This window comes from Gopherus evgoodei, unplaced genomic scaffold, assembly GCF_007399415.2.
Source record: "Gopherus evgoodei ecotype Sinaloan lineage unplaced genomic scaffold, rGopEvg1_v1.p scaffold_32_arrow_ctg1, whole genome shotgun sequence".
Lineage (NCBI taxonomy): Eukaryota > Metazoa > Chordata > Testudines > Testudinidae > Gopherus > Gopherus evgoodei.
The window spans coordinates 1,129,057-1,156,652 of record NW_022059994.1 but is presented as its reverse complement, the minus strand read 5'-3'; the positions used below and the strand labels follow the sequence as shown (position 1 = coordinate 1,156,652).

The following is a 27,596-nucleotide window of genomic DNA, read 5'->3' as shown; positions in this document are numbered from 1 at the left end:
TTTTTGGAGCACAGGTTTCACTCTGCTGCCTGTGTGCTGGGCTCTAAGAGCTTCACCTCAGGGAAATGTTACTGGGAAGTGGAGGTGGGGAACAAACGTCTTTGGGTTTTGGGCATTGCCAAAGAGTCTGTGATACATGAGGGAGCGATAAGCTGTACACCAGAGGAGGGGATCTGGGCTTTGCAAAGTACAGAGAATCAGTACTGGGCCCTCACCTCCCCTAAGACTGCTCTGGGCCTACCTCTTAGCCCCCAAAGCAGGAAGAGAGCCGATCTTTACTTTCACATCCTCTTTCACTGGGAAGATCATCCCCTTCTTTGGGAGCCGGCTTGTCGAATATCTGAATCTACACAGAAGTGATCCCTGGAATGCATACCATTAAGACCTGCAGCAGAGAAATCACTCAATATGAGATATTTAAGGTAGAGCAAAGAGATGGGAAATGTATAAATTACAGCTATCACACTTTGCCATTCTAATCACAGACTTGCCAGCCCCAAGCATTCTAAAACTGTGCGTCTCCCAAAATCAGGAGAGTGACTTAAAAAATCTTCTTTAATATTGAGCTATTTTTCTCTGCTTTCTGGTTTCCGGATGTACTTTGCTTCCTGTTTTCATGCTTTTCTGTGCAAATGTGAACGCTAGAAACTATCTGTAATATAACCTGAGTTTCCTTTGCAATCTATCCCCTCCAACAACTGGGACTTAAAGAAAAACACCAAGTGCTGCGAGACTCACAATAAAATGGTGAGGGGAACAAGACTGACTTGCTCAGCATTATGCAAGCTGAATGGAGTTTCTCAACCCTCTTACATGCCTGTCTCTGTAACTCTGGGATCCTCCAGACACACACGAACTGGCCAAGCAGCAGACACCCAGGAGCCACTCCCAGGGCCACAGCACAGCCTGCCTGTCTTAGGGCAGGTCTGCACTTAAAATGCTGCAGTGGCACAGATGCAGCGGGGCAGCTGCACAGCTGTACCACTTAAGTGAAGATGCTGCTACGCCGATGGGAGAGCTTCTCCCATCAGTGTAGTTAATCCACCTCTGTAAGAGGTGGAAGCTATGGCAAGGGGAGAAGGTGTCCTGTCAACGTACCGCTGTCTACACTGGGAGTTCAGTCGGTATGACTGCGTCACTGAGGGATGTGGATTTTTCACACCCCTGAGTGACAGTTATACCAAAGTAAGTTTACATTGTAGACCTGGCCTAAGTTCTGACTCAATCAGGGTCATCCATCAAAGTCCTCTGCTCTTTACTTACGAATGTAACAAGCATAATGATGTTGTCAGGGACTCTAACCCCGACGGCAAAGTTTGTTGTCTGACCGCAAGAGAGACAGGCAACACCAGCAAGGTCCGATCAAAAGCTCTTTATTGACAAGTGCACGCATCAATAGAGAGCAGCTCGTCTCCAGAGAGAACCAGTCCCCTCTTTACATCTTAGTATAAGCCTATATAGACAGTTCCATCGCGTCATAAATTATTCATTGGAGCAACCCACCCCCTTCTTCTAACAACTAGAAACTAGACACCTTTAGTATACATGCATGCCTAAAGTTAGAGATGTAGGGGAGTTAAAAACAAACAAAGAACAAAACCAGGGAGTGAAAACAAGGAGGCTGGGAAACTAGGGCTCTTATCAGTTCTTCGAAGGAGCTGCCCGAACACAGCACATCTGGTACTATGCCAGGAATGCAGCTTCTCTTTTATCTCACTTTTTCCCAGCGCTTGTGAGACATGCTGCTGCTTCTCAGTGTTTTCCACTCAGGGATTACCCACAAACCTCTGTTAGCCTGACTTTGGTCAGGTTGGCATACCTGGTTTTGTCTGCTATATCTTTATTCAGGCCTAACAATGTTCTGCACACCCATCCCCCAGTTCCAGAGCTCAATGCTCCTCTTTTGCTCTGTTTGGTTATTTGGATGCTGTAGATTCAGCTGAGCAAATCCACAGAATAAAGTTTATTTCTATATTCTGGTCTTGGACTTTGTCCCAGGGGTATTAGATCTGTACAGCTCTGCCCTGACAGGCTAGACAGACCCACAAGCAAATGTTTGAGGGGGCTTGAGGAAAAGCAGCTGGGTAACCTCTAAGCAAAAGCTCTAAAGTCAAAGCTCGAGGACTGAGTAAATAAAATAAAATCATCAAGTGATGCTTTCCTGAGGCACTACTATACTTCTCTTTAAAGAAATCTTAGCAACCTACAGCTGCCAGGGAAGAGAGAAATTTGCAATAAAGTAACCAGCTCATATCATCAACTGCAGTATGACAAGATAGCACCTTACTGCACCATTGTGTTGCAGTAGCATTTCTTTCCTAAACCAAGTTATCCCTTTTTCTTTAAATTAGCATTCACAGTCTGAGTGGCTAGAAACCTGCTACACCACCCAAGGGCACAGGGTAGGGTCAGGGGTACAAAGCCAGAGTCCTTTGGTCAAGGGGGAGCCCCTCCCAACACAAGCTGTTTTTAAAACACAGTGAGCTAGGCATGGAATACCAGCAGAACCCTGTCCATGGTTGTTAGAGGGGGACTCGCCCAATGCACCCTGGAAACTGTCCTGGGCTGGGAGGTAGAAGAACACAAATTAACCTGTTCTGCTGCGGCTGACCCCTGTAAATATGTTTGTGTATTTCTCAATCACATGTAAGCAGAGTCAGGATGAGCGCTACCCTGACATCTGGTGGTGAATTGTAGGGAGTGTGGAAAGAATTTAAAGAATTTCAGAGAGTGTGGAAAGATTTGCATTGGCATCCACCCCCCACTTAGCATAAGCCCACAGCAGACTGGGATGGTTATTTTAACAGATCTGGGATCACCAATTTCTTTGTTATTGGAGCAAGAGGGGAAAAAAAGTTTGTCACCCTGATTGTGTGAATGGGGAGCTGTGGGACTGCTTTGTGACAGAGATGACTCAACCTCAGTTGGGTGGTACTTGCTAAACAAGGGACATGGGTTCCAACTCTTCCCATGAATGGACAGTGTGTGTGTGCCTGCCCACCCCTTCCTTTGGAGGGTCTAGAACACTAATTGCATATTCTCCACTGTTAAAGAGTAGAGCTAATTTTGGTTCCATTAGGAATCCATCTAGAAACTGCTGAGCTGAATTCACATTGAGCCAATGGTGTGTGAACAGCAGGGTTCCCATACTAAAAGGTGAAATCACTGAAGGGGCTGAGATCACTGAGTACTGTGTTAACCTGTGTGGGAGCCTGAAAATCTATTGTTAAACTGCTGGCAGAGTAGAGCAGTTTGCAGCGTGTTGGAGCAGCCCATGGAATAGTGAGCAGAGTGAAGTGGATTGCAGGGACAGCTGGAGGAGCGGCACAGCTGGTGTGGTGGAGCGGGTCATGATGAAGGCTGCAGCAGAACTTCATGGAGAGGTGGAGCAGTTGGCCCTGGCCCACATAAGGTGCCCCTTAACACCCTGTGTGGACTCCCCCATCCCTTTCCACCCAGGCTGCGGGGGGTAGAACTCTGCAGATAAACTCTTGAATTCTGGGGTGGCACTGACCAGAGACTTTTGGGTTGTTGGACTTTGGGGTAATTGGACTTAAGACCCTAAAGGGGAAAGGACAAATGTACTTGGAGGTGGGTTTTGTTTATGGATTGTGTTATAATCCTGTTTGTGGTGTTCCTCCAATGGGATGCCGCATTGTTTCCTTCCTTTATTAAACGGATTTTGCTACACTCAGACTCCATGCTTGCGAGAGGGGAAGTATTGCCTCCTAGAGGCGCCCAGGAGGGTGTGGTATGTAAGTGTCCCAGGTCACTGGGTGGGGGCTTGAGCCGGTTATGCATGGTGTTATTAAAGCGGAACCCCTGGATACTGAACCCGGCCCTTGTTGCTACCAACTCAGAGGGGCAGAAGGGTTACACACAGAACCCCTCGGCCTTTTGAAAGGAACCTACCCAATCAATTAGCCACACCTGCTGGAATGTTAGGCTTGGTGCATGGCCGAGCCACACAACACTGATATAAGGATGAGTTGATTCAAGCTTGGAGCATGGCACAGACACCCAGCCCTGAGACTGGCTTGACAGCTGAGACCAGGTAGGTTCAGTGCATGGAACAAGGACAGCCCTGAGACTGGGTGCAGGGGAGGTAGCTGAGAAGAGGTCAGCTCTGTGCGTGTCACAGGCACACAGCCCTGTGAGCGGGCTGGGAGAGCTGACAGCCAGCCAGCTGAGTGTGCACACAGCTGGGGCATGACACAGAGGTAGCACTGACTAGGGCAGGGAAGATGCAAACATGTCTAGTACACAGCAGTGTGGTGGCGGGGGCGAGAGCTGGCACGCTCCATGCATGGTGCACACACAGTGCTGACAAAAGGAGAATCAGGTGAGATTGGGGCACCTGATGAGAATGGGCAGGCTCTGTGCGTGACACGGACGGTGCCTTGGTTTCCCCATCTAAACTAGCTAGGCTCTTCTAGGGGACACCCAACCTACCTTTGGCCTACTTGGAGTTCAGTAAATAAGTTTGTCTTGTACGGGGCTCTGGTAGGGGTTCCACAATTGTCCCCCATGGAGGGCAGATGCTGTGAGGTGTGTCAAAAAGGAGGACACCACAGGGGTTGTGCTTGGTGAGATGAATTTTGGCTGATCTTCGTGTGGCCTTGATTCACAGCGGCTAGACAGAGAAATGACATTGTGTTGGAACATTGTATCCTGCTGCAGAGCCGGCCTTGTAACCAGCCACATCCCCAGCAGAACTCCAGTCTCTGTGCTTTTCCCACCACAGTTACATTCCCTGTTCTGGTTCCAGGCAGCTGCCTCACCCTCAGTCTGTGCCCAGATCACCTTCCTGCTGCCAGGATAGACAAGGGGCCTTGGAAACTCTATATAACCCTTTACCCTGAACAGGGCAGGGGACCCCACTGCCAGCTCCCTCACACGCTGTCCTGGGCCACTGGTCCTCTGCCCTGACCTGGGATGAATCTCTCTCAAGGGCAGAGAGAAGCTTCCTCTGCACTGTCCATTGAACTCCTGGCCTCTCTGCTCAGCCTCACATGGAGGGGGATGACCAGTGCAGACTTTGCTGGTTACGTCGGTGTGTGATGGAGACGTCTATACCCCGGGAACCCGGCTGAGATCCCAGTGCATTTCACACAGCTTCCTGAGCAGCTTCTCAATGGACTTTCAGCCACTGCTCCCCTGGACAGGATGTGGGTTATTAATCTGAAACAGACCAGCCAGAGAGAAGCATCGTTACTTGACCCCAACCCCAAGGCTTTGATGCTCACATTGTTCGTGAAAGCCAAGGAATTGCGACAGATGTATCAGGAGGTGAGGGAGGCAAGCAGTCACTGTGACGCGGCACCGCAGACATGCCGCTTTTACCAGGAGGTGCATGCTATCCTCTGCAGCGAACACCCCGCCCCCAAGGGCTCCCAAGGAGACATCAGAGGAGTTGGAGTCATGGGCTGAGGAGGATGAGAATGGGAGACAGGCGAGCAGGGATCCATTGTTGGATTCAGGGCTTAAATTCAGCTGGAGCTGTCAGGAGTGGAGTTCTAGTTAATATTTTCAGTCCCCCTAGAGTTTTTATAGCATGTTGGAGGGGGGCACGGGAGGTTCCAGGAAATAATCTATAGGAATTTAAGACCTGATCAGATTAAACTTTGTGGCCTAATCTAGAATGCAACGAGACTAAGAAAGAAATACCACAATCTTCATTCTGGGGTTTACATACATTAGCCCTGAGATTTAACGCTGTAGAACACTTTTCCCAATCACAAAGGTTCTTTATTTGTGTCCAAATTTAAAATAGAAATGTAACACTCATAGCAAAAGGCAACAGGAATGCCCCCCATCTGTCATAATGTGCTGCCCCTAGACCAGAGCATGAGGAAAGATAGAGAGGTTGGGCAACAACTGGGCTAGGTGAATCCCTATCATCACAACTTGCTACACCTGGTCCAGGAGATGGGGAAAGCTGGAGGATGGGGAAAAGGGGACAGGTAGCAAATTGTGCAAACAGCAGTTTGTAATGTTACACTGGCCAGGAGTCGGGTGGCAGGTAGCCCTCGTGACAAGGGTGATGGTGGATTTGAGGGGGAGTTGCCTAGGATGCACTGGTGAGTTAATTCAGCCCAACAAATAACCAGAGGAACCTAGGATTACCCAGAAAGTGTGTGGCAGATCCAGGTCTCTCAGGCTAGCACCCTACCCACCGGACCCGCCTTTTCACTCTACAGGGATACTTCGAACAAGTAGCTGTATACGGGCTTTCAAAGCTAGAACAGATTTAAATCCCCTAGCATCAGGGCATGAGCCAGTGACTAACTGAGGGGGTGGAGGTGTGAGGAGTACAGATTTATTAAGGGGGGATTAGTCGGCTTTGGCTTGGCCCGGTTGGTATCCACCACCCCAGGTTCCCCAGTGCTGATGGAAATAAATGATCGATGCATAGATCATATTTCCCTCAAAAGCCAGCAGGTTCCAGGTCTGGTACCTGTCCCTGGAGGACTCTGGGACAGTTCTAGAGACCAACCTTAGGTGGGGCTTGGATTCTCCTCTGGCCCCTTGACATCTGGGGAACAAACAGCCAAGCTGCCCACTTTCCATGGTACATATTTAACCATCTCAATAACCGAAATGTTAATCACCTGGCTGAGTACAGTAACTAGTGATTTAAACCACCCCAAATAAATTAAAAGCACCTTCTTTGTGCTACATAACACTTCAGGAAGGCGGCGGATCTGTGTAGCCAGCAGTACCACCGTAATAGGGCATCCTTAACCTTAAATACTAAGTGATATATTTTGGTTCCAGCCAAAGAGCTGATAGAGGTCGGGTCTAATCGCATCCTAATTGAAGTGAATATTGTCATTAGAGCGGTCCGTTCCATGAAGGCCTCCTTCCCAAATGATGGCTGATTAGGTAATCTCCTACGCCACACAATAAGTTCCAATAAGGCTGGTTGTCGTATGAGCGCTCAGTGCAAATGTAGGTGAAAACAACAGGATTTCTCAAGGTTCAGTGTACAGATCCTAACACCTGAAATCCCTGCACGAGAGATGGCAAGGTGGTTTGACATAGGGACCTGAGCAACTACTCGATAGGCACTATGCTCGTGAGCTCACATGCACCGGCACCAACTTTGTCATTTCCAGCTGGATGCTCACCCCTTCCCACCTCCGCCACACCCTTGCCCCATTCTGCCTCCTCCCCTGAGCACATGCCACCCTCGCTCTGCCCTCTCCCCCCTGCGCACTGTGGAACAGCTGATTGCGGCAGGCACTGGGTGGAGGAGCTGATCCAGCCCTAGAGGGAGCACCCACAGAGTCAGCATCTAGCTCACATGTATTAAGGTCAATGGACTTGCAGGCTACCTAGCGGTGATTCACTTGTAGGTGTCAGATCTTGGAAGCCCCATGTTGCTCACCCCTACCTCTCAGTGGCCAGCTGGGGGGTGTGAATGAAGCACAGGGCAGTTTGTGTGGCACAGCCACAGGTCAGCAGCCAGTGCAAACCAGCCTAACAAGTGAAGGCCAAAAAGCTAGAACAAAGATTTCTTCCTTTCCTTTGTTTTTTGCAGATGATGACCCAGCTGGGCCCCCAACTTGGAACCTCAGAGCTCCTGTGGCCAATCAGAACAGGGCACTCTCCTTCTAAGGTAGGGGTCCCCATGGCGCCCACAGGGTCATCTAAATGCACCCGCGTCCTGGCCGGCAGTGGAGCATCCACCGAAATGCTGCAGAATTTCTGCAGTGTTTTGGCGGCGACACCTCTCGATGACATCACTTGTTGGCTGCAAGTGATGTCATTGAGATGCGGTGCTGCTGAAACGCTGCAGAAATTCGGCGGCGATGCCTCTCAATAACGTCACTTGCCGTCGACAAGTGAAGTCATCAAGAGGCGGCGCAGCCGAAATGCCGCAGAAATTTGGTGGCATTTCGGCGGGTGCTCCACCGCCACCATGGTCCTTTGTCTGGCGCCCACCAGACGAAAAGGTTGGGGACCACTGTTCTAAGGTCACTGGCATCACCCAATGGGGTCTCATTAGAACATATTTATACAAATGAAAGCAGCAAAGAATCCTGTGGCAGCTTATAGACTAACAGACGTTTTGGAGCATGAGCTTTCGTGGGTGAATACCCACTTCCTCAGATGTATTCACCCACGAAAGCTCATGCTCCAAAACGTCTGTTAGTCTATAAGGTGCCACAGGATTCTTTGCTGCTTTTATGGATTGAGGCCTTGGCTACACTCACACTTTACAGCGCTGCAACTGGGGTGTGAAAAAACACCCCGCTGAGCGCTGCAAGATACAGCGCTGTAAAGCATCAGTGTAATCAGGGCAGCAGCGCTGGGAGTGCGGCTCCCAGCGCTGCACGCTACACCCGTAAGGGATATGGTTTACATGCTCTGACTACACTCACACTTCAAAGCGCTGCCGTGACAGCGCTCCTGCAGCACTGCCGGGGCAGCGCTTTGAAATTCCAAATGTAGCCATACCCCCAGACTAACACGGCTACCCCTCTGATACTATACAAATGAAGGAGCTCCTCGTTCCTGTAATTTCAGGTTGCAATACCCTTGCATCAAAAAATACATGCAGTCCGCAGGTCTGTAGGTATCTGAGACATTACAGGTCATGGGTCAGCCCCTAGACAATATTGGACCCAGCCTGCAAAAGCCAATCGCCAGTTCTGAAACCATTTCTTAAAAATGCAAAGCCAGCAAAAAATTGGAGGAGCAATACCAAGTTCTCCATGCATCCAGATCACTTTCCCCCAGGCCTGTGCCGTGAGGCATCAACTGATGGTTTCCCTTCACCTAGAGCGGTGGTTTTCAAACCGTTGGTTGTGACCCAGAACTGAGTCGCGGAATGGAAAGGACTGGGTCACAGCTGCTCTGGTCAGCACTGCTAACAGGACCATTAAAAGTCCCGTCGGCTAAGGCAGGCTAGTCCCTACCTGTTCCGACACCACGCTGCGCCCCAGAAGTGACCAGCAGCAAGTCTGGCTCCTACTCTGGGTGGGGGGCAATGGAGCCCTCTGCACTGCCCTGCCCTGAGCACCAGCTCTGCACTCTCATTGGCTGGTTCCTGGCCAATGGGAGCTGGGGGGGGGACGGCGGGGCGGAGAACCTCACAGCGCTGCTTGTGCCTTGAAGCCAGACTTGTTGCTGGCCGCTTCTGGGGCACAGTGAGGTCTGCGGTGCCAGGACAGGTGGGAAGCCTGTCTCTGCACCCTGGCTGCACTGCTGACCGGAAGCTGTGGAAGGTAAGCCTGAGGCGTGCCCCAACCCCGCACTCCAATCTCCTGCACCAGCCCTAAGCCCCCCCCAACCCAGAACCCCCTCCTGCACCCCAAACCCTTCATCTCTGGCCACACCCCAACGCCTGAACCCCCAGGCCAGAGCCCTGACTCCTCCTGAACCCCAACCCTCTGCCCCAGCCCTGAGCCCCTCCCACACCTCAAAACCGTCATCCCCAGCTCCATTGGATCACGGGCGTCAACAATTTTCTTCAAATGGGTCACCAGAAAAAAAGTTTGAAAACCACCAACCTAGAGTACTGTGTGCAGTACTGGTCACACCATTTGAAAAAGGCGATTGCAGTATTAGAGAGGGTTCAGAGAAGGGCAACGAGAATGATGAGGGGCCTGGAAAACCTCTTTTGGTAAGAAAGATTCAAAAGAACGGGACTGTTTACCTTGGAAAGGAGATGACTAAGAGGGGAGAAGCTAAAAGTGTATAAAACAATGAATGGGCCAGAGAAGACTGGGATCATCTTTTCTGTCTGTCTCATAACAGAAGAACAGGAGAACAGTCTATGAAATGGAAAAGGATCAAATTCAAAACCTGTAAGAAATACTTTTACATAAAATATGTAATTAAACTGTGGAACTCATTGCCACATGGAGTTTTTGAGGCCAGTAATTTAGCAAGATTCAAAAAAGGGATTGGATATTTGACATGAATAACTAGAAACCCCCGAGTTATAATAGTTAAATTAATGCAAATAATTTTTTTGGAAGGAATAAATTGGTCAAGGCTTAAAATGATCCCTAACTATTAGGGATTAGTAAGGCTCTTATGTAGTGTTTTCCCTCACTAGATCTCAAAGTGCTTTACAAAGGAGGTCCAGAAAGAGTCTTGAGCTTAAACCTCAATCTGAGTCTGTGTTTATTCAGTGATATAAAAGAAAGCTGCCAAGCCTGCATCCAGCAAGCCTCTGTTGGCTTCTTTGTATATATAATTGCCTATTCATCTCTTTAAGTAGCATCTTGCTTGTTTGGGGACTTTTCTGGGGGGTGGGGGTGTGTGACTTCTGGTGTGTTGTGTCTGTGTTGATGGGTTATATGTTTGTTTTTAGAATTTCCCGCCGGAGAGCGTGATTGGCTCCCAGCTGGGCATCTGCTTTACAAGGCGGCTTGCTGGGTCTGGCAGGAAACGAAACTTCTCCTGTTACACGGGCTGCAGGGAGCCATGGCTGCAGCAGGGAATCCTCTGAAAAGCCTCCGAGATGAAGCTACTTGCTCCATCTGTCTGAGTTTTTTCACGGATCCAGTGACTATAGACTGCGGGCACAATTTCTGCCGAGCCTGCATCGCCCAGTGCTGGGAGAGACCAGACACAGACATCTCCTGCCCTCAGTGCAGAGAGACCTTTCCCCAGAGGACCCTGAGGCCGAACAGACAACTGGGGAACGTGGCAGAAATAGCCAAGCAGCTGAGTGTCCCAGCAGCAGCAGCAGCAGCAGGAGGTTTGTGCAACGCGCACCAGGAGCCTTTCAAACTCTTCTGTAACCAGGACCAGGTTCTCATCTGTGTGATCTGCAGGGAGTCCCAGGCTCACCGCGCTCACAGGGTGCTCCCCATAGAGGAGGCTGCCCGGGAGCACAAGGTTAGGCCACGGCTGGGCACGGGGCTGGGAGTGGGAGTGGGAGCGGGGCCGGGGGGAGCCCAGGCCACAGCAGATGTGGCTTCAGTGGCGCTGGAACAGTTTATGGAGTGGGGTGGGGGTGCTGAGCTACACCCCTCTTACCCCTGTCCGCGCCCCCCAGAGCTGGGGCCCGGAGCAGGGACGTGGACAGCGGTAAGGCGGCCGTTCGGCTCCCCGGCGGAGCCCCCCACCCCACCCGTGGACGATCGGCCCCCGGGCGGAGCCCCCACCCCGCTCCACCGCCGAGGGAAAAAGAGGGAGGAGAGGCACTGAAGGGGCAGTGACCTGACGAAGCTCACAAAACAGCTCAGTGGCACAACCAGGAATTAAACCCTGGCCTCCCATTGCCCATCCTAGTTCTTTAACCACTAGACCACACAGCCTCTCACCGCGCCTGTCAGGCAGGGCTTTACACTCACAGTATAAACCGCTCAGCACGGCTGAGTTTTGACAGTATATTAACCATGTCATACTAATGGTGATGTTAATAAGGCAGTGCACTGATATGGGTCAGTGCTGAAGAGAGATTGTTCATTTTGCAGTTATCACGTCACAGTACATAAACCAGATTAGTGTTTTGGTGCACACTACTATAGTAGCACTATCTACATTTTTTGTATTACTTTTGATACTGTCAGGATGGAAACTCCAGTATAAGATTGCTTATTTCAGCAGTACTCAAATGTGCCCTAGAATTTTAAACTCTGGTCTTTTCAGTGGTGTTGGCATTGCCATTGGCATGTAGGGAAGTACTGTTAGTATTTCTGCTTCACTTTGATAAGTACTTCTCAGCACAACATTTTTAGAATACTAATGTTCAAACTGGGTACCCCTCTGTTCCAAAATGTAACCGTGATGCCATTATCAAAATCTGAACTATTGAAGTCAGATGGCTTATTAGAAGTGCTGTAAGTTCTTTGGGGGCAGGGACTGTCTTTTAGTTTTGTTTGTACAGCACCTGGCATTTTGGGGACCTGGCCCATGCGTGAGGCTTCTAGATGTTATGATAATACAATTAATAAATAATGAAGAATAATCTCCCACCTCTCAAGAGGCAATTGTGACAGCCTGAGAGGGACATGCAATGTATATAAATGTATCTGTGAGGACAGACTCCTCAGCCACCTGACCCTCTCAAACGTTGTTTTTCTTGCCTCAGGATCAAATTCAAACCCGACTGAACATCCTGAAGCAAGAGAGAGAAGAACTTCTGGAGTGGAAACAGGATGGAGAGACACAAAGCCAGGAATATCTGGTAGGTCCCCATTATTATGGTCCAGCAGTTCCATCAGTCAGAATTGGTATCTCTGTGTGGGGAGAGTGTCAGCCCTGGTCTATACACGGCACTGCCTGATTTAGCTATGGCTACATCTACGCGGCACAGCTCTGGGGCGACCTGCAGGGTATGTGTAACTACACAGCACAGTGAAAAGGAGACTGTGTCCACACTGTAGTGTGGTGGATGAATGAAAAGACTCCAGCAGGGGGAGGCAGCAGAGCTGCCGGAGCCTTGTCCCACTTCTGGAGCCTTTCCCTTTGGTGGGGAAAGGCACTAGTGGCGTGGGCGGGGGCAGCGGGACACTACACTGCTCTTTTTAACACTGTAAATGGGGAAGACCCTCCTTGGGGGCGTATAGAGCCATGTCCGTAAGGTTTATACCCAGAGGGTTCTGGCATATCGTGACTCTACTTGCTTAAGCCATGCCTCGCCATCTACACTGCTATCTATGCCCAAGTTAGGAGGGGAATATAGTGCACGTCCTCTACACACCACCATAACATTTGTGTAGTACAGCTGTACCTGAAATCACTTTTTCATGTAATGTCTTTATACTGGTGTAAACCCCTGACATGCAAACATTGTAAACCTAATTTAATTTGACCCTAGTGTGGTGTGGAGAGTTCACCTTGTCCAGTTAAACTGAGATAAAAGGTGCTAACCAGGAGCAAGGTTGAAGTTGATTCAGGGTTAGCTGTAATGTATTGGATAACTCCCAGAAAACCTCAAGCGCTTTGCCTCTTGTAGACAGCACCCTTACAGGGTGTGATCATGTTTGTTTTTGTTTATCATCCCTCTGGGCTGATTCCTCCACTTGCTTCCAGTTTCAACTCTTAAGCACTGATCTTATTCCTCACGCGTCAGTGGGTCCAAATCCAGCTACAAACAGTGATTTGAGGGGAGATAGTTTTCAAAGACACGTATGAGTGATTAGGTGCCTAATTCACATTGACTGTCAATGGGACATAGGTACCCAGTGGCTGTTTTGTATCACTGAAATCCTCCCCCTGAATCTCCATCTATAACCACCAGACACGACTGGTTTCCTCTGGGACAATGTAATGTACAAAATGCCGGATGAAACATGTAAGAGCTGGAGAAAAAGCAAGGATTTTGCACAGTATATGTTGTACCTGGCGTTTTGTGTGGATAGCCAGCAGAACTTTCCTTCAGTCTTCTCCACAGCTCTCTGCCAATGTATTCCTGATATGGAGTCAGACCCCACCTTCCAACCTTTCTGCTGTGAGAAGACTAGATGATCAGCAGAATATACTAAGCCACTCAGACCTGAAGACTCATCATTTTAGAGATATTGGGTAACATTTTCAAAAGTGCCTAAGTGATTATGGAGCCTAAAGTTTACAGTTTTGCAAGTGGTTAAGGACCAGATTCTCAAAGATATTTAGGCCCTTAAAATGCAGAGAGGCCTAGTGAGATTTTTCAAAAGCAACTAAGTAGCACCTAACATCCTCTGTAGTTAAGGGGACTTAGGCACCTAAGTAATACTGAAAATCCTTCTCAGGACTTTTATGTCTCTTTAGACACCTAAATATCTTTAAAAGCAGCTCCTTACACACTTCTTTTAATTGTGTTTCAGCTCGTAAATGATTTTGCTGTTTCTGAAAATTTACCCTAAGTTCTATTTTCAAAAGTCACTTTCAAAGAAACGTAGGCTCCTAAGCACAAAAGTATCTTTGAAAGTGGGAACTGGACTCCTAAGTCACCAAGGCACTTTGGAACATGTTATTCATTCAGGCCAGCTGAGAGACTATCCGAAAATCTTCTCTCTAGAAACTATCAGGCATTTTCTCCTGAAATCTCAAACGTATGTTTGTAGTAGGTTGATATGAAAAGAGACTTTAAGAACTGTTCCTGTCAGGGACATGGGGAGAGTCTGGGATGTCCAACTTTCTCATCTGTGAAAACCGGATGCTGAGCGCTGGAACCTGCCCCGTCCCAGGCTCTGCCTCTTTCCCTCCAGGCCTCACCCCCCAATCCTCTTTCCCCCTCACTGTCGCTTGCTGCTCTCTCCACCTCCCTCCCTCTGCCAGTTGAGCTGGGCTCTAGGGGTGTGGTGGAGGTTACTGGGGTGGGGCGGGGCGAGGCAGGGGAGGGGGAGCCATGCTTTGCGGGTAAGGGGGTGATTGGGGCAGGATGGGGGAGCTGCTCGCACTTCTCTCCCTGGTCCCCGAGCCATCCCTGAGTGCTCCTCCAGGCTCCCCTGGTGTTGGAAGCCAGTTACTCTGGGTAACCGGACTTCTAATATCCAGTCAGCAGTGCCGACCGGACACTGCAGGTTTCCCTTTTGATGGGACTTTCTGGTCAAAAACTGGACATCTGGCAACCCTAGTCCTGACCTGTCCTTTTCCTGTTTGTCCCTTCATTACAGGGAAAGATAGAAGCTGAGAGGCAGAAGATTGTGTCTGAATTTGAGCAACTGCGGCAATTCCTGGAGGAACAGGAGCGACTGCTGCTGGCCCAGCTGGAGGAGTTGGACAAGGAAATTGTGAAGATACAGGATGAAAATGTCACCAAACTATCTAAGGAGATTTCCCAACTCAGTGATTTGATCAGTGAGATAGAAGAGAAGTGTCAGCAGCCAACGAGTGAATTCCTGCAGGTGAGACAGTTAGAGACACCCAGATCCCTGCCCAGGCAAGGGAGAGATTCTGAGTGATTAGCTTTGGAGTTTATTAAGTTCTTGGAAAGGTCCCCCACCCCAATGGAAACTGTCAGCGTGTCCTTTAGCAAAGCGAGGGAAAACAAAGTTTGACATGTCTCATATTTCCAGTGTGGAAACAGTTTTGCTGTTTTAAAGGCAGACGTCTCAGACCTTTTTGATACATCATACATAAGCCCCTTTCCTTTTCAGTTTAAAGCAATTTTTACAAAAAATTCCTGGGTTATACAAAAAAGTAGTATTCATTTTTTTTCTGATTTTCATCCTACTTTTGTATCATTCAAATATATATAAAAAACTTGTTTTATTAGGAAAATACAATCCATTGCACGAGATCTCTGTATTACGATAATACATTACTCTGTGTGTATATGCAAAGCTGCCTGCTGAAGTAAGAACGTATTGTTCTAGAAGATACACGCAATAACCAACAGGCATGTACACAAGTTCTGAAGTGCGTCTGCATCTGAACGTACTGATGAAGCTCACCCACCACATACAGATTTCAAACTGTTAGCAGACAATGGGTTAAAGATTTGATGCACTAAAATGGGAAGAAAATGGAAATCTGTATCAGAATACATTTCAGAACACACAGAAGTATTCAAAAAGGTTATAGAAACAAAAACAGGAGCCAAGGATGAAGTTGAGTGTATGCGCTGCAAATGGGGTGGCCCAATTATCAAATGTGAATATTTATAGGCTAATAGTTCTAAGTCTACACCGGTAAACTCTTGGTTCAAATGACAAGTTTTATTTGGGGATTAGAGATGTATTGTTTTCTTAAACTCAGAGGGGCATTTTGTTTTGAGCTCTGTTTTAGTTCTGCAGCAAACCACAGTGATGAACGGAATTCAAAGCATTAATCTACTGAATACTTTTTTCCCATTTTTCCATCCACCAAAATAAACCTGATATTTACCTAGAAAAACTAATAGTTATTTTGCGCTGATTTCCATCTGTTTTTGTTGTTGTGGTATTTTTTCCTAGGAATTTATCAGTGTTTAACTAATATAAAACGGAAAATGAAGGGCCCTAATGATCTGGAAGCAGTAAACAGCACAACTCCAGTGTCTAGGAAGTGGGATAATTAGGAAAGCGAAGTTCTTTGCAGGGCCTATTAAGAAATGGGAATGAATCCAGTTTCCAGAATTGCTGACCAGAATTGCATAAATGGAGCTTTTAGCTTGAGAAAGGCAAATGCTCTGGACACAGGAGTTGCATATGGAAGTCTGGGATTCATGTGTCTGATGAGTCTGTTTGAGCAAGTGCCATTGGCACAGGCACAATAGAATTTAGAAGGAGAAAACCCACAATCGTGCTGCGTGCTTAAGGGCCCCATTCTATTGAAGTCTGTGAATGGAATTTTAAAGGTGCAACTACAGAGAATTGCATCTCAAGCTCAACTAGGGGTGGCAAAGTGAGTCCTCTCCAGAGCAGGAGCAATCGCCAGCTTCTGGCTCGTGGGACTGAGCTCTTTTTTTTCTTCTCCCCTCTCTCTCTTCTAGGACATCAAAGGCACCTGGAGCAGGTATGTAGCTCCTTCCCACTCCCCCTTACGCTTCGTGATGTTGGAAAGGGATTGGATCCCTGAAGACAGACTTTGCAGGGTATTTAGACACCTGACATGTAGCTAGGCACTTACCTGCTTTGGAAAATTCTACCAAGCAAGTTAGGCATCTCCCATTGCAATCAGTGGCAGTTGGGAGCCTAGCTTGGTTAGGTGCTTTTGAAAATCCCAGGAGGCACCTTTTAAAATCAGGACTTAAGTGACTTGCCAAAGGTCACGCAGGGAGGCTGTGGCAGAGGAGGGTGTGGAACATAGGTTTCCAGAGTCCTACAGCAACCCCTTAATCACTGGAGCACCCTTTCCCATGAGATTATGCCCTTCTGTCTGAGGGGCAGCTTGTGGACCCCTTACTCTCTTTACCTCCCATTTGAGGATCTAGGCATTTCAAAACTGCAGAGAGGAGGGCAATTGACTCACCAGTGGGAGTTAGAGGCTCACAATGAGCCCACGAGAGAGCAGCCTCTGGTAGCTCATTCTCCCAAAAGACAGAAAAGATTTAGAATGGCTGGTTTTGTTCTGTCTTGTCTTGTTTTCCCCCTCTAGGTGTGAGAAGCTGAAGTTCGAGAAACCAGTGGCCGTGCCAGAGGACCTGAGAGAGAGAGTCGGCGTCTCTTCCCAAAGAAATATTTGTCTGCAGGAGGCTGTGAAGAAATTCAAAGGTAACTTAACATTTATCTGGGTTCCTGCTACGGTGATGATACATCAAGATGCGCCTCTGACTGTGGAAGGAGATGGACTCTGGCCTATTAATTCTCAGCTCGTCCCAGCTAGACGTCTTTGTGGTTGGGATGGGGAGGGCTCAGGGCTGATGCCAGTTCTCCAGGCCTCCACTTGGATTGTCTCAGACCCAACTCATGGTGTCAAAATGGGTCACTCAGAATTTGAGACACACAGTCACCAGATGTTATAGAAAATGTTGAATGTAACCTCCATGCCTGGGATTTTCCAAGGGACCTATGGGATTTAGACACCCATCTCTCTCTCTCTCTCTCTCTGTCCGTCAATAGGAGTTGGCCATCACATGGCCTCAGCCCTTTTGAAAATCCCAGTCTGTACCTCAAGTTCCTCCATCTTTCAAAAGGAGGAAATAATGACCAACCTACCTTGTTGTGCTAATTAGTGAATGTCGCCCAGTGCTTAGAGATCCTTAGAGGAGAGTGGGAGATGGAAATGTGCAAGATGTGTATTTTGGACGATGATTTCACTGTAGTTTGGTCTCGCTGGAAAGGTCTCCCCATTCGAATCTGCCTCTCAATCTATGGTCTTTTCCTTTGGACTGTCTCAGAATTACAGCATCGTTTCATGCAGTGCTGCTGTAGCCATGTCAGTCCCAGGATATTAGACAAGTTGGGGGAGGTAACAGCTTTTATTGGACCAACTCCTGTTGGTGACAGACAAACTTTTGAGCTACACAGACCTGAAGAAAAGCTCTGAGTAAGCTCTAAAGCTTCTCTCTCAAGCACAGTTACATTAATTAACGGTAGGAATGTCGCCAGAGTTAATACAACATGAAATCACCTCTCCAGTCCCTCCTTTCTCTAGAGACCCTGCCCTCTGAACTGACTTCTGAGCCCAAAGGCAGAGAGAGAGGGTGAGGGCTAGATTCACAAAAGGACTTGGGGGTCTACCTGCCATTTTAGGCATCTAAATCCCAGAATCAGACCACACTGGGATTCACAAAGCCCCCTGCTGAGCTGCCTAAAGTCACTCATCATCTCTATTTTTGCAGTAAATGTACCCTAGGCATCTGTGTTTCTGCTTCTGTGCATGCGCACTGCAGTTCTAGTCTAGCTGTCCAGACACATAAGCCCCAGAGAGCTACATGAACTGGGGAAAGACAGGTATTCCTCCTCCTAGCTCACATACAGGGCCTAATCTGAGATGCCTGCTCCGAGCACACTTACTGGCTCAGGTCCTATATGTGAATTTACCCAAAAGAACCAGGCCCTAAGGAAAGGTAAGCTCCCTTATCATGTATAGCTCCATGATTAGGGTAGAGGAATAGGAGGTGGGAGACCACCAGTTCAAATCCCTTGTCCCCTGGAGAAGAAGAAGAAGAAATTCCAACAGGGGTCCAATATGGCCTCTGTCTCCACTTTTGAATCTGATCCACTGCATATAAATAATTGAGCAGAGGGAAAGGCTTCTGGGTCTCCCAGCTCCCAAGGGCGTGCTCTAACCACCGGGCTACAGAGATGTTCTCATTTTTTCTTTCTGCCTCTGGCCCAATGAATTATTGATTATCCCTAATGGAACCTCTCCCCCAGGAGAGCATGTGGGCACCCCGCCTCAGAAAATCCTGCAGCCCAGAGATTAGGGCACTCCTTGAGAGGCGGTAGATCCCATTTCAGATCCCAGCTCCCTCTCTGGCACAGGGTTAACTTGAACCAGGGATCTCCCCAAGGCCAGCTGAGTACTCCAACCACTGGGGTAAAAGTTATGAGTAAGGTGGGTTTTCTCCACCCCTGCAGGCTTCTTGCCAAAAAAAATGGCACAGGTGCCGGAAACCAAGAGAGGGCTCGCAGCTGAGAATCCCACACCGAGGGAGGCACCCAGACTCAGTTGCCGAACTCCCTGAGATGGCCAGGGCTTAGCACACACCCCCACCCCCTGCACCTTGGCCTTTCCCACTGGCTGGCGTAAGCAGGGAGTGGCCTAGCATGCTGGCTTTCGTGAATCTCATTCCAAGGCGCATCTCTCTCCCCGTTCACGGTACAGGGAGCCTGACTCAGGCTTTATGAATCACAGTGGCTTTCTAGGTGCCTAACTGTTGGATGTTGTGATGCTGAGTATCACTTTGCCTAAGTTTCTTTGTGAATCCAGCCCCATTTTCATGAGGCTATTTGCCTGCAAGAAAGGGGGAAATGAGCTCTCCTTTGATCTTTTCTTTCTCCAGAGACACTGCCCTATCAACTGAACTTTCTGATCTCAAAGGCAGAGAAAGAGGGTAAGTTTTCATGAGGTTATTATCCTCCAACAATTATTACTTAAAATCTCAGGATTCATTTTTTAGAAGAAGCTTCTGAATTCAAACAAGAGGTTTCCACCAATACAGAGTCATGGATCCCAAGGTAAGAAGGAATCATTATATCATAAGAACGGCCATATTGGGTCCCACCAATTGTCCATCTAGCCTACTATCCTGTCTTCCAACAGTGGCCAATGCCTGGTGCCCCAGAGGGAATGAACAGAACAGGGGATCATCCAGAGATCCATCCCGTCGCCCATTCCCATTTTGTGATGTATCAACGTGCACATACTATTTACAATTGGAAAGTAGGGTATATTCAGGTCACATTTTGCTCTTCTCTCAGTAATTATAAGGACTAGAAATTTCCTTTTATTTTTATTTTTTATCTGAAAGACAAGCTTCGCTACTGGAAAACGTCATTAGCAGAGAGTGCAGCTTGACCATCAGTGCCTTCTACTTTTCCAGAAGATGAAAGCAACCTGTATTTTAACCTCAGAAAACTGGGAAATAAAGAGTTAAGGAAGCATCTCCCACCAGCTCCTGTGCTATCCTCCCCTAGTGTCAGGAGCATGGACTCATGTGCTGGGCTCCATCCATCCCCAGCTGGTGGAAGCTCCCTTGGGGGAGACCATGCTCAAGCCAGTACTGAACCAGGCAGAGAATCAGGACTGCAGCAGCATTCAAAGAAGCAAACAGAATTTTGGGAATCATTAGGAAAGGGACAGAAAATATCATGTTGCCTTTCTATAAATCCATGGTGCACCTACATCTTGAATACTGTGTGCAGATGTAGTTGCCCCATCTCAAAAAAGATATATTGGAAAAGGTTCAGAAAAGGGCAACCAAAATGATTAGGCATATGGGACAGCTGCCATATGAGGAGAGATTAATAAGATTGGGACTTTTCAGCTTGGAAAAGAGATGACTAAGAGGGGATATGACAGAGGTCTATAAAACCATGACAAGTGTGGAGAAAGTAAATAAGGAAGTGTTATTTACTTCTTCTCGTAACATAATTACTAGGAGTCAACAAATGAAATTAATAGGCAGCAGGTTTAAAGCAAACAAAAGGAAGTATTTCTTCACGCAACACACAGTCAACCTGTGGAACTCCTTGCCAGAGGATGTTGTGAAGGCCAAGACCATAACAGACTTCTTTTTTGAACTAAATTTCAGAAGGACAGGTCCATGAATGGCTGTTAGCCAAGATAGGCAAGGATGGTGTCCCTTGCCTCTGTTTGCCAGAAGCTGGGAATGGGTGACAGAGGATGGATCACTTGATGATCACCTGTTCTCTTCATTCCCTCTGGGGCACCTAGTACTGGCCAGCATCGGAAGACAGGATACTAATAACCATTGGTGGATAAATTCATGGAAGATAGGTCCATCAGTTCAAGGAGCATTGTCTCTCCCTGGGGGTTGGTGCTCCCTGTGGTACTGGGAACTGTACCTTTCAGTGGTTGGGCTTCCCAGACAGGAAGGAGGAGCATGGCAGAAGCTCTGTGATACAGAACCCTGGATAAAGAGGGTTTCATTCAAGCAGCGTGCTCCCAGCAGGATTACTGAACACCACAACCGTGTTGTGTCCCCCTCCTTGTCCCTTGAGCACCACTGGAGGCTGGGGAAGGAGTTCTCTTCTGATCTCATAGTCACCTATCTGTGTCCTTTCATGGCCCCCAGCAACAGCATCTGAATACCTGGCATCTTTTATGGCCATTTGACATAAAGGGAAGCTGGAATGCAGCAAGAGGAAGGGATATGCCTGAGGTCACAGAACAAGTCAGTAGCGGAGTGAGGAATAGAGCCCAGGAGTCCTGGCTTCTAACCTCTAGACCATGCTCCCTCCCCAAAATGAGTGAAGTGCACTGAATGGACTTTACACATCCCGGTGCTGTGGACAATTAGTGCCACCGAGAAGGCTAATTCCCAGTGCAATTGGACTTGCCATTGTCTTCTGAGGACCTCAGGCTGCAGACAGTGACGTGGACAGCTAAGCCTGTCCCAAGAGCAAACACTCCCTTTTCACCCACTGCATATAGGGAAACTGAGGCACATACAGGCTTCCTAAAAACAATTACCAAAAAATCCCAGTTTGTCACCCCCCCGAAACAGTACCTCTTAGATGCCTGGCGGGAACGACAGGGACTTTCCTGCTCAGCTTCAGCCAACAGGCAGCTCCCCAAGACTGACTATCAGGACCCACCCCAGCCAGCCCGGGGCTACTGGGGAGCGTGAGAAATGGTCCTAGTCTGTGCCAGGGCTGAGCTCTGCCTGGAAGGGTCTGTCTGCACTGCAGAGTGAAGCCTGGGGATCGGCACCCAGGTTAGCCTGGGCTGGGTGCAAGGAGCCATGCTGCTGAGCCTGACCTCCCTTAAACTGTGTTCTCACTGGTATGGCGAGTCTCTAGGACTTCTGGGAACGCATCCCATTGCTGATGGTGCCACCGTAAGCTGAGCTATTCTGTGTTTCTTTCCCAGTGATTCGTGGGGTACCCGGTCTGTCTTTCACAGGGGAATTGTGGGAAGGCACTGGAGGGCTATTTTCCCTCAGATCAGGCTGACGGTGACAATGGGGGGCAGGGTTTTTACCTTCCTTTGCAGCATGTGGATGCAGTTGAAGTACCAGGATTATTTGGGGGTATCTCACTGAATCATTTCCCTGCATTATGGGGCCTCAGGCACTGGTGCACCTTGGTGCCTCCTCTTCTCTGCCTGTGGCACATAAATAATCCCGTTTGCTATAGGCTGTCGTGCTTTGGGCCAATGTTGGGGGTTGGGTTGGGTTAGGTGGGCGCTGGGTGGGGTTGGTGGCCTGTGCTATACGGGGGTCAGGTTAGATGACCTGGTTCCTTTCTGGCCTCAGATTCTCTGACTCTCAGCACTGGAGTGGTTTAGCCTGCACAGAGGCGCCAACTTCCCCAGTTCCCAGGGGGCTGCTTTATCCTCGCTCTGCCCCAGGCCCTGTCCCAAGTCCCCACCCCTTCCCCTGCCTCTTCCTGCCCTGCTCCATTCTGCCCCCTGCCCCCACCTCTTCCTGCCTCCACTCCTCTCCCTCACCCCCAAAACCTCTGAACAACAGATCCGTGGGAGGAGGAAGGCACTGGCAGGGAGGGTGGGGCCCGTCAGCGGGTGGGAGCTGCTGTGGGGAGAGGGGGAGGAGCTAATCACAGGACCTGCTGGTGAGTTCAGAGAGTCAGTGCCTGTGCTGGGTGGAAAGCACCCCTGAAATCAGATGAGGTGTTTATGCATCTCTACAGGAAGGGCATTAGAGTTAGCAGCTGACTACGCTCATGGGTTAACTCTGCAGTGAGGACAGACCTTAACACTCTCCTTCTGTCCCTCTCTCCCCTCTTGCAGTGCAGGCCGCTCCGGATCCAGACCTGGCAATTCCCTGTCCCGTCCTGTCCACAGATGAGAGTGTGATACAGAAATACCAAGACACGGAATATTTAGTGCCACAGAACAGGTTTTACCCTGCTCCCTGTGTGCTGGGCTATAAGGGCTTCACCTCAGGGAGATGTTACTGGCAAGTGGAGGTGGGGAACAAAGATTTTTGGGTTTTGGGCATTGCCAAAGAGTCTGTGATACATGGGGGAGCGATAAGCTGTACACCAGAGGAGGGGATCTGGGCTTTGCAGAGCACAAAGAATGAGTACTGGGCCCTCACCTCCCCTAAGACTGCTCTGGGCCTACATCATAGCCCCAGTAACATTGGGGTTTATCTGGATTACGAAGGGGAGAAAGTTACATTTTATGACATTACATCTTCTGGCAGAGAGCCAGTCTTTACTTTCACATCCTCTTTCACTGGGAAGATTGTCCCCTTCTTTGGGAGCCGGCGTGTACAATTTCTGAGTAGGAACAGATATGCTTTCCATGCAGGTGTGCAATTAGGACCTGTGACAGTGCAGCAGAGTTTATTCAATATGGGATGCTAAAGTAGAGCAAAGACATGGGTAATATATACATTTCAGCTATCACACTTTGCAATTCTAATCACAGTCTTGCCAGCCTCCAGCATTCAAAAACTGTGTCAGGCCCACCACAATCATGGGATTGGCTTAAACGTCTTTTTATATATTATGTTATTTTGCTTTGCTTTCTGACTTCCCAGCTTTCAGCATGTTCTTGTTTCCAGTTTTCAGTCTTTGCTACCCAAACATAAAGGCTGGAAATGTATCTGTAATATAATCTGAGCTCCCTCAAATCTATCCACTCCAGCAGCTGGGACTTTAAGAAAAACATGAAGTGCTGCGAGACTGACAATAAAATGGTGAGGGGAACAAGACTGACTTGCTCAGCATTATACTGGTGACAGGAGTTTCTCAACCCTCTTACATGCCTGTCTCTGTAACGCTGCGATCCTCCAGACACACACGAACTGGACAACCAGCAGACAACAGGAGCCACTCTCAGAGTCACAGCAGAGCCTGCCTGTCTTAGGGCAGGTCTACACTTAAAATACTGCACCAAGGCGGTTGCGCCGCTGTAATGCTTAAGTAAAGATGCTCCTACGCCGACAGGAGAGCTGCTCCCATCAGTGTAGTTAATCCACTTCTGTGAGAGGCAGTAGCTATGTCGATGGGAGAAACTCTAGTGCTTAATTACTCTCACTGCTAGAAATATACACCTTAATGCCAGGTCTCTGTCTAATGCAGCATGCCCCCACCTCAATCGCTGATCCTTCGGCCTTTGGAAATAAACCTACCAGCTCAACTAGCCACACAGGCCAGTAGTTCAGGCTTGGTGCATGGCCCAACTGCACAACACTGAAACAAGGGTGCAGCTGACCCAGGCTTGGAGCATGGCACAGACATCCAGCCCTGAGACTGGCTTGACAGCTGAGACCAGGCAGGTTCAGTGCATGGAACAAGCACAGCCTTGAGACTGGGGGCAGGGGAGGTAGCTGTGTGCACGTTGAAGGCACACAGCACTGTGAGCAGGCTGGGAGAGCTGAGCCAGCCGACTTGGGACATGGCAGACACCCAGCGCTGAGAACATGCAGAGTTGGGGCATGACGCAGACATAGCACTGACGGGTGGGGGAGCTGCAAACAGTCATGCCTAGTGCACGGCAGAGACACGCAGTGCCAGGACAGGGGGAGCAGGCACGCTCTGTGCATGGTGCAGACACACAGTGCTGACAACAGAGAATCAGGTGAGACTGGGGTGTCTGATGAGAATGGGCAGGCTCAATGCATGACACAGACTGTATTTCAGTTTCCCCATCTGTAAGCTAGCTGGGCTCTTCCAGGGCAAGGCCAACCTCCTTTGACTTGCCTGGAGATCAAGAAACAAGTTTGTCTTGGGCGGGGGTTCCACTTTCACAATCGCCCCCTGTTGGGAAGTGAGGGGAGGATGCTGTGGGGTACATCAGAAAGGGGATACGACAGCGTTGTGCTTGGCCAGACGAATTTTGGACAATCTTCATGTGGCCTTGATTCAGAGTAGCGAGGAAGTGAAATTACAACATGTTGGAACATTGTATCCCGTTGCAGAGCCGTCCTTGTAACCAGCCACATCCCCAGTGGAAATCCAGTCACTGCTCTTTTCCCACCATGGTTACATTTCCTGTTCTGGGCCCAGGCGGCTGCTTCTCCCAGGCCCCCTCAGTCTGTCCCAAGATGCCCCCTCCTGCAGCTGGGATAGGCAAGGGGGCTGGGAGATGCTATGTAACCCCTTACCCTGAACAATGCAGGGGTCCCCGTACCAGCTCCCCTCATACACACTGTCCTGGACCATTGGTCCTCTGCCCTGACCTAGGATGAATCTCTCTCTAAAGGTCAGGGAGAAGCTCTATCCGCATGATCCATTGAGTCCATGGCCTTTCTGCTGAGCCTCACGTTGAGGGGCACGATCAGTGCAGACTTTGCTGGTTACTTCGGTGTCTGATGGAGACACCTACACTCTGGGAACCAGGCTGACATCCCAGCGCATTTCACACAGCCCCCCTGAGCAGCTGCCCAATGGACTTTCAGCCACTGCCCCCCTGGACAGGGTGTGGCTTGTTAAACTGAAACAGACCAGCCGGAGAGAAACATCTTGGTCCCAACCCCAAGGCTTTGACACTCACTTTCTTTCTCCCCAGAAGAAGGGGTTTGGGGACGGCTGATTCTTTCTCAGGTACCTCTCTGAAGGGAATCCAGAGAGAACTAAGTCAGATGTAAGTCAAGGAGGGGAGGTGGGCAGTGGGGCCAGGAAGATGAGCCCAGGAAACTCCTGTTTACAGATTGGCCTTAACAAGTTTAGTTGGGCCTGCAGAGCTATGTCTTGCTGCCCTGTGCTGTCACCATAATGCTATTGCCTGGTCCTTCTAAGGCTGCTCCGCGGATGGATGAACTAATGATTTTGCACCTACCTACACAGCACTCACTGAGGCCTCGCTGGTGTAACTGTTCTGTCTTTTCTCCTGGCTTTCTAATGAGTTTGTCTTTTAAAAATGCCAGCATCCTAATGGGGATTTTCTGAGCTGTAGCTGACACTAGAGATTGACAACATTAGCTCCAGCATTTCGTCAAACTTTTGCCTGTGAATTTCACACCACTTCTAGGGCATGCTGGGTTACAATTCTTACCATCCATGCCCAGGGGCTGTAACTTTAACAATGGACTGACTCCAGCTCAGGAAATGTGAGTCTCTTCCAGGGTGTGGGGAAAGCCCAGTGTTTACTGCATTTGGAGTTTGTGTCCCCAGCACAGGTTGCATGGGATCCAGGAACAGCTCACCCTCACTTTAACCTGTCTGCAGATCACAAAAGTGTCAGATATGAACACACACTACAGGACCTGCCCAACAATTCTGAAAAATTAAATTGCGCTGTGTGTACTGACCTTTGAAGGATTCCTAGCAGGGAAATATTACTAGGAGGTGGGAAATGGGGAAAGCCGGACCATTGGTGTGGCCAGAACATCGGTGAAGAGAAAGGCATGGTTCTGTCTGAAACCTGAGGAGGGTATCTGGGCTATGAGGTTGTGCTGGAACCAATTCCAGGCTCTCACCTTCCCACAGACCTCTGTGAGCCTGAGCATAAGATTCACAAAGATCAGGGTTTATTGGGGCAAGTGGCACTTTATCATGCTGATAACAAGACCCCGATCTTCATCTTCAATTAGTCTTTCACTGAGAAAATCTTCCCTTTCTTTTCTCTGGCCTCCGAGATCATACCTTAAAACTGTGCCCCTGAAAGCCAATAAATGGATTTCATTGGCTGTCCTATTTTCCCTACTGTTTACACAAGCCTCCAGTTTACTAAACTGCAAAGAGAAAGGATTTGAGCAACATTATAAGAAAGGCTCAGATTCACAAAGGGACTTAAGAAACTAAGACCTGGTCTACACTAGAGTTAGGTCAAAGTCAGGCAGCTTACACCGATTTAATAATGTCAGCATCCATACTGCTGTGTTCTTACCACTGACATAACTCACCTGCTACACTGACTGAATAGCTCCACCTCCAAGAGAGGTGCAGCGTTTACGTCAGCATAATTAGGTAAATGCAGTGGCAGTGTAGATGCTACATTGCCTACATCAGTTTATGTGGCTTCCAGGAGGTGTCCCACAATGCCCCATTGTGACCCACTCTGGTCACTGCTTTCAACTCCGCTGCTCAGCAGCCAGGTACACAGGAACAAGCCCCTCCTGTTTCAGGACTGGGAATTTTTGAAATTCCATTTCCTGCTTGCTCTGCATGGAGAGCTCATCTAGCAGCTGAGCAGGCCGACTACAGGCTCCCAACTCTCCGCTGCCTGCACTGCACAGGAGGTGGTGGATCTCCTGGGTCCGTGGGGAGACGAGGCTGTGCAGGCCCGGCTCCGATCCAGCCTTAGAAATGTGGGTGTCTATGAGCAGATTGCTCAGAGCATGGGGGAGAAGGGCTACAAGAGGTTCCTACACCACAGCCATGTGAAAGCCACGGAGCTGCACCAGGCGTACCAGGAGGCGAGGGAGGCCAGCAGTTGCTCTTCTGCGGCTCTGCAGAGATGTCACTTTTACAAGAAGCTACATGCTATCCTCTGCAGTGATGCCGTGCCACCCCCAAGCCCCATGGATACCAGAGGAGTTGGAGTTATGGGCCACCGCAGGGAACCCTGAGGATGAGAATGGGGGACAGGAGAGCAGGGGATCGATTGTCGGATTCAGGGCATAAATTCAGCTGGAGCTGTCTGGAGCAGAGCTCTGGTAAATATTTTCAACCCTCCTAGAG

At 49.0% G+C, this 27,596-nt stretch overlaps 1 protein-coding gene and 1 pseudogene across 1 annotated transcript in view; one reads left to right on the top strand and one right to left on the bottom strand.

The window, feature by feature from the left end:
• LOC115640848 (zinc finger protein RFP-like) overlaps positions 1–27,596 on the bottom strand; it is a 1,004,025-nt gene that overhangs the window by 947,203 nt on the left and 29,226 nt on the right. The window lies entirely within an intron of this gene.
• Positions 1–27,596, top strand: part of LOC115640742 — a 48,737-nt pseudogene that overhangs the window by 1,356 nt on the left and 19,785 nt on the right.